Below are 8,361 nucleotides of genomic sequence, written 5' to 3'. Positions count from 1 at the left end.
AATCCCTGGTAATGCTAAAAGAGAGGGGGGAGAAAAGAGAAAAGTCTCTTTTTAAAGAAGAATGGGATTTTAATTGAGACAAGGTCTATTGATAGGATAGGCACATAAGACACCAATTTTTTAAAAAAAAGATATACATTTATTAAGCGTATCAAAAACATATAAAAATACATATTCATAGCGTATTTTTTCAAAATACATATTCAACAGTGAGTTCAAGCAGGAGACTGGATGGTCTCCATAGACCTCAAGGACGCCTATTTTCATGTTCCCATTGCAGAAAATTTCCAGCAGCTTCTCCGTGGACAAGCTCCATTTTCAATTCACGTGCCTTCCCTTTGGGCTATCAACTTCTCTGCGTGTATTTTCAAAAGTACTGTTGACAGTGGTGGCTCTTCTGAGGACCAAAGGGATTTGTCTACATCACTACTTAGACGAGCTTCTGCTGTTGGCTCAAGACAAGGAACAACTCCTAGTACACAGAGGGCAGGTCATGTCCACCCTACAGGAATTCAGGTGGATCTTGAACTTGGAGAAGAGTCAGCTAGACCCGTCTCAGTCCCTGGTGTTTTTAGGGGCCCTATTCAACACAGTCAACACCATCTCCTTACCAGAAGAGAAGATGTCAGTAGTCAGGGACAGAATCTGTCCGACCCTCTCTGCCTCTCATCTCCAGTGCTTGAAAATTATAGGCACTATGGTGGCGACAATTCCAATGGTGAGGTGGGTGCAGTGGAGGATGAGGCCCTTTCAGAATGGTTTCCTTCGTCAATGGTCAGGCAGCAAAGCCCAGCTGATTCAGATCACCTCATCCATGAGGAATTCCCCAACAGGAAAATCATTGCAACTGACATTCCATTCTTCCCATCTCGTGGGTAACTATAACGATGGTGTAAGGTGCGCCCCCTCCTTAGCTCGAGCTGGACTTTAGTGATCACTGGAAAGCCCTTTCAATCGATTGGGTAAAATCAATTACACGAGTTGAGGATTATCATGACTACGTTCTTTTACTTCCTGTATACTACTTTTATGTGCTTCAAACATTGCGTTGTCAGCCAATCAGGATTAGACAAGACATTCAAGACATTTGACCAATCATGAAACATTGACATTTAGAGCGTCATACATTAAGCAGAATTTTTAGGGGAATGTTTGATAAAAGGTCTCCAGACACATATTTATAAAAATATATTTCATGACCTTAAAATAAAACCACATAACTTAATTTCACCTTATGAATATTTCCTACTTCCTATAAATTCTAACAGCTAGCTCTAACCACAAATACATCCTGTTTCTTGCAGACTTCAGAAGTAACTTGCAAAGCATGGTGTTTCACTAAACTTCAGTAAATATCTGTTCAAGCAGAGTCTAAATGTAATAGGAAGAGTATAAACTTAAACTTGACTCTCCGTACCCTTACAATCCCTCCTCTGATCATGAAGGACGAAGTCCTTTCTTGATCATTCTCAGAACCACCTATGTTCTGAGTAGAACATAGCCATGGCTGTGTCTGGGTCTGAAGTGGAAGGTTTGATTTTGGTAATTCTACCCATTTAGACAAAATACAATCTTAATGGTGGCATAAATTGCAATTCCCAGGATAAGTATGATGATGAGGATCATTTTGCCCTTTCATCATTGTGTCCCTTTTTTATTTGTTGCTAACAATATGATTGCTGCTATATTACATGTCCCATCCCTCCTCTGGATGTGATACTCAGTAACTGCTGCAGCTTGTGCTTTTGACATTTTATCTCCTGTCTATATACAGCAGGGATAATTATAACTCATTCCTGTAAATGTTGATCTACCCCTGACCCCTATACTGTTATTCCTACTCATTCTGCATGAAGATGTAAGCCAGCACCCAAAAACAGTTAATAAGAATACCTTCATGGTTAATGCAATTGACAAAATAAGAATAATTTTAACATTGCACCTTCTGGGCTTTGTGAATTGGGGCTTGGGGGACCCTAGAAGGAAGGCAGCTTGGCTGTGGGACAAAGTGGGTCTGTGGGGCTGGAGGGGAGAGGGGCAGGGAGTGTTGGGATCTGAGTCTCTTCAGATCCGAATGGAGGAGGTGGTGGGAGGGAGTGGTTGGGTCAGTGTCACTTCGGATCCGTTTGTTCCTTGCTTTGGGTCCATCTCTGGTTCTTGCTGCTGTGGCACTTTCTTTATCCTTGATGCGTGGATCCATTGCGGGCTTTGCTCAGTCAGAATTGCTGTCTTGGAGACCTTGAGGACTTCAAATGGACCTTGGAAGACGGGACCTGGTTGCTTGCGGACTGCAAGTTGTTTGATCAACACTTTGTCTCCTGGTATGAAGGGGTGCCTGGGCTCTGTGGAAAGAGGAGGGAAAGTGCCAGCAACCTTATCATAGTTTTCAGTAAGGCTACTTGCCAAATGTTTCACGTGCTCTTCCTGTAAGAAATATAAGTTAGACTCCTCACCTATTTTAGGGGCTTTTGTGCTGGCCTACCCATTAGGATTTCAAAGGTAGAGAGACCTGTCCTGGCATGTCCTTATCTGGAAGAGTACCCCTGGCAAGAAATGAAGCCAGTTCTTCATAGTACCCTGTGTGGCCTTCCTTAGCTTGTCCTTAATGTTCCTGTTCATCCTTTCCACTACTCCTGCACTCTGTGGATGGTAAGGAATGTGGAGCTTCCATTGTATCCCCAAAACTTTCACTAACTCTTGGGTGAGTTTTGCTGTGAAAGCTGGCCCCTGGTCAGAGTATATGGTAGCAGGTAAACCAAACCTACTGATCCAATGATTGATTATACATTTAGTAGCTATCCCTGCGGTCTCTCCTGTAACAAGAAATCTATCTGTATATCTTGCAGGGGACCCAAAGGGGATGGGAGATGTCCATGTAAACCATATTTTGGACCTTGAACATTGTTTTGTGCACAGGTGAGACATGAGTCCACTAGCTAACTGACCAGAGAATGTGCTTTCTGTGTGCAAAAGCTTTGGTTATACAGTTGTAAAATGGGCTTTTTTCCTATGTGTCCAGGACCATGAAGGTATGAAAGGATTAAGGGAGCAACAGCTTCTGGGAGTCTGGAACAACTTCCGTCAACAAAAATGTCTAGAAATTCAGGGTTGGGAGTGTCAGTGAGGTCTGGTCTTGGTGAAGTTGTATTAGTCAATTCTTTAGAGCAGTCATGGGTGGGAGTGACTGCAATAGGCAGTCTAAGTAAGGACTGTGACAATTTAACTGCTGGGGTAGTTTCAGAGCATGATTTGACTATGAGTCTGTGTGTGTTTAATAACACAAACTCATAACCACTGGATCTCTGAGCTGTCATGTGTTGAGTTGTCATGTTTTGTAGAAGATGCACTACTGTGTGTGTGGTATACAGAGTGGTGTCAGTGCCGAGAGTAATTTTTGATGCTTTCTTTACGGTCATAGCACAAGCAGGCATGCCCTGGACTTGAATTGGTAGTTTGTTTTGTTTTTTGGAAGGTAGGCCACGGGGCGGTAGTGAGTACCGTGCATTTGCGCTAGAACCGCAGCAAATGCAGGGCCCCTGACTACACAGTATAGTACGAAGGATTTTCTGTAATCTGGCAAGCCCAGTGCTGGGGTAGTGGCCAAAGACTGTAACAAAGAGTTAAAAGCTTGTGTCATTTCCTCAGTATATGTGACCTGTTTTGGGGCAGTCAATGCAGTGGCAGGGCATAGGACTGAGTCATAAAAAGAACAGTCTGGGATCCATTGCCTACAGTAGACGATAGAGCCGAGGAAGGAAAGGAGCGCTGCCTTATCCTTCGGGGGACCGAGACAGGTCAGGGTTTTGACTCGTTCAGGGGACACCTGTCGTGTCCCGCCAGAGATAATACATCCTAGGTATTCCACCTTGTCCCTGCACCACTGGATCTTTTTCTGAGACGCCAAGTGGCCCTTGAGAAACGGGCGATTCATCAGACTTTTCAAAGTCTGTTGCACACTGTGTCCCGCTCTCACTACACAACAGTAGGTCATCTACATACTGTAGTAGGACAGATCCCTGGGATGATACCCATCCAAGGTGACTTTCAAAACCATTGAAAAGGCTGCCGGACTGTCCACACATGGGTCCCAGGTAAAAAGGGAAGATTTCCTGAAAATCCTCATGTACATCAATGCTAAAAAAAAACATTGGATAAGTCTAGTACCGTGTAAGTGGTGGATGTGGCAGAAATTTTTAAGATCCCAGTAATGTCTGAAACTAAAGGTGGAAGGGGCTGTATGCATTTGTTTATTCCCCTTAGGTCCTGCACCACCCTCCGCTCCCCACTGGCCTTTCTGACAGGATTTATGGGGGTATTCCAGGGACTAATGATGGGTTTATGGATTCCCCTTTGTAAATACTCTTCAATTTGTGGCTGTATACTCTGTAGTTTTTAGTGTGTATTGTTTTTGAAAGAAGGGTGTAATGTTAGGTTTAAAAGTAGGGACATATATGGAGTGCATTTGATATGTCCTACATCTGTCTTGGACTTTGCCCAAATTGGGCGAGTCTCCAGGGGGGCTGGTATGGACATGAAGTAAAATGTCAGGTCCCTTCGCTTAGGCATAGTTAAGTCACAGTTGTGGAAAATTTTAGATGTATTTATTATATGTATTGTCATAAGAGTCCTCCTGTGTTCATTCTCCCCCAGCCCGCTCTAAAAGAGCTGACTGGGGCAGACTGACGCTGGTTGAGATCCGTTAGGTAGTGGATAATATCTTGGGCTTGGAAAAAAGGTGTTTGTGGAGTGGGGGTATGTCCGCCAGCAAAAGGGCCCCTGTACATTGTACAGACGATCGTCTGGGGACACATGCTTGCTCTGTGGGCATTGGTTGTGTGCGGATGTGTGCACATTGTCTCTGCTTTGTCTGATCAGCACATGGAGATAGGCAGTGCACATCTGTAGATAGCTTTCCATTCACAAGAGATGTAGAATAATCCAAGTATACATTGTTCTCTGGAACAATGTATATATTAAGGATTTCTATCAACGGAATTATAGTCATCGTTCATTGGTTTTGTATGGTTTCCATCACTGAAAGCATTTAGACAGTTTGTGTCACTGACTATTTGAATGAATGTATACATGTCTGTGATTGGTACCTTCTATTGTATTGTATTGTCCTTATATGGGCATTCACATCCTGTTACTGCTGTGGGGTCACACCCTTTGTGGGAGGTGTTCAGCTGTTGGAGGCAAACCCTCCAGGGCGTGGCATCCAGTGGGAAAGGGAAATAAAAATCTTTGGTCAAGGTGAGCGAGGGGCTTGCTGACGATTTTGGAGAATGAAAGACTGCTGGTGATGTCTCTTTAATGGGGAACCAGAGGGGCCTGGCTGAGGAGCAGCCAGGCTGAAATGAGGATGTAGGTTGCATTGGGGATGTCTGGTCATTGGGATGAATGGGTTGGAGAAGGTAAGCCTAAAGCATTATATCATTAAGACAGAAATGGGTGCTTATTGGAAGCACAGCAGTAGATGGGGCTGCGTGCATAGAATACAGCCAAATTTCTACGACACAGTTAACTGCTTTTAGCTGTCATACCCCCTTGTAAGTCAAATTTAATGGCTATCGCCATCCTCAATGAGGACATAAGATCCCGTCCCATTAGACATAAAGGGCAATCAGTGAGGATGGCAAAACTTTGCTTGGTTAGGGGCCTATCCTGCAAGTTTGACACCTGAAGTGGTTCTACGGGGTGTTTGTCATTACCCTATGGTCTAGAGTGGAAGGGGTTACGGGTATTATTATCCCTGTACCCCGGCCAGTCCATCTGAATTAGATCCACTGAATTTCTTGGCTCTACGGGCTGCCTGTTAGTAGGTTGATTTGGATAATATTGATTTGGAGGGCGATCGGGAGTTCTACTTTCACTTTGTATGTGAGGAGGTTTCCGTTCTTGTGGATATCCCTGTTGGTGTTGGTGACCTCTTCCCTGATATCTGCCTCTGAAATCAGCTCTCCCTGGACCACCTCACAGTGGTCTATAGCCCTTCCTTTGAGGACAATCAGATTTCCAGTGGGAAGGATCCCCACAGTTAAAACACCCTTGATTGTCATAGGACTTAGGATATGACCCTCGTGGTCGGTCATTGAGAGCAGGAAACATGGCAGAAATACCAGGGGAGATTTCAGGAAGATTTTTATAATTTGTGTGACTTTAGGGTCTCCATTATTCATGGCTGTACTGACAAACAATTGTGGGCTATCAATTTCACAGGACGTGTAAATTTTAAACAACCGTGACACAATGGAATAAAAATCTTCCCCTGTTTGTTGTTTACATGCAAGCAAATCATTTATGGGCATTTCTCGTTTATATGCTTTTCTCCAGGCGGCTAGGAGTTTGTTCCAAAAGCCAGTCCAATCTTCCTCATTTTCATAAAACTTACATTCCCGTACCCAGTCTGTGACTTTCAGTTCTGCAGTGGTTTCAGGATCTACAGCAGTTATAATAACTTCCAGATCCTCTCCAGACATCCTTGCCCCTTGACAGTATCTTTTAAGAAAGCTTACAGCTGATTTGGGATCTTTTTTAGGTTTAGGACATGTTTCCTTGACCGTGCCTAGGGGCAAGGGAATGTGTACTTGGGTAGTACCCATAGTAATAAGGGTAAATTTAAGGGCTGTTACATCTGCTGACACTAATTCTGTTTCATTTACAGACTTTTGGAGAGGCATTTTAAGGTGACTAATTTTTAAAGAGAGGTCATCATCTTGTGAGTCCTCTATTTCTTCTTCCTCGCTCTCTGACCGGATAGGAGAGCGAGAATGACTTCTAGAACTATGTATGTGTATGTATTTCTGTAACATCTGTCCCATTTATTCCCATAGAGCAGCCCTCGGTGTAGTTCTCAGTGATAAAATGGGGGTCATTACATAAGGGACAGGGGGCATGCATCTAGGGGATGAGGGAACCGTTTTCTATATTCCTTCAATGTTTTAGACCATGCTTTATAACATTCAATCATGTAATCATTATTATGGGGAAATGGTGGATAATTGTACTGTTTGTGTTGCCCACAAAATTTAGTAACCTCCTCCTAATCCTCTTGGCAACAGGGGCTGTCAGTAGTTAAACCTGAAATTTGGAGAGTTTAAGCTCTGGATAGTATGTTTGCCCAAAGGGCTCAGTTCAATGTTTCCTTAATTTCCCGACACAAAATGAAATGGGGTGGGCTGTTCCAGCTTACCTCCTGGACCTCCCTTACCCAGCTGATTTCCCATGTTCAATTCTTATACTTTAACTTATAATATGACTTCTATTTATATACATCAGTTGCAGAACACACTCTTAATAATTTTGGACAAACTATAAATTGTTCACCTGTTCTGAATTCAATAATACTCCTGACACCTTTTAACAGTTAAACCTTCTTGAAACACAAAATTATTATATATATTAAACCTTAATGTTTGTATCCGTGGTGCACCTTCACGTGACAAAAGACCCTTTTCCCATCTTGTGATAATAACCACCATCAACACTAGCAACCAAATAGGTTTGAGATTATTTGTATACAAATAATAAGCCTGTTAAACACTCAGGGCAGCGTCCTGCCAACAAATACCCAGGTCAATGTCCTAACATTAATTTTAGAGGTTTCCAGTGACCAGTCCTTTGTAATTGAAAACTTAAATTTTCAATTATTTGTCTATATGCTTATGCTTGATCCCGGCCAACCTAGCGAGGATCTCAAAACTTGAAACTGCTTAACTGAGCGAGCTACCTTATTTCAAAGACAGAGACAGAGATTATATCATTGTCTTGAAAACCACAATATCTCTACATCAAGTGTTCAAGGTACAGCATCAACGAGGCAAGCTTTTCAAAAAGACTTATAAGTAATTTTAAAGAAAGCTTGCCCAGTTTAATGGCTGTACCCCACTTCTGGTACCATTTGTAAGGTGTGCCCCCCTCCTTAGCTCGAGCTGGACTTTAGTGATCACTGGAAAGCCCTTTCAATCGATTGGGTAAAATCAGACAATAACACGAGTTGAGGATTATCATGACTACGTTCTTTTACTTCCTGTATACTACTTTTATGTGCTTCAAACATTGCATTGTCAGCCAATCGGGATTAGACAAGACATTCAAGACATTTGACCAATCATGAAACATTGACATCTAGAGCGCCATACATTAAGCAGAATTTTTAGGGGAATTTTTGATAAAAGGTCTCCAGACACATATTTTATAAAAATATATTTCATGACCTTAAAATAAAACCACATAACTTAATTTCACCTTATGAATATTTCCTACTTCCTATAAATTCTAACAGCTAGCTCTAACCACAAATGCATCCTGTTTCTTGCAGACTTCAGAAGTAACTTGCAAAGCATGGTGTTTCACTAAACG

The sequence above is a fragment of the Lithobates pipiens genome, unplaced genomic scaffold (assembly GCF_037356315.1).
Source record: "Lithobates pipiens isolate NorthernLeopardFrog02 unplaced genomic scaffold, aLitPip1_a1.2 Scaffold_16, whole genome shotgun sequence".
NCBI classification, from domain to species: Eukaryota; Metazoa; Chordata; class Amphibia; order Anura; family Ranidae; genus Lithobates; species Lithobates pipiens.
Note: the sequence above shows the minus strand (reverse complement) of the source record.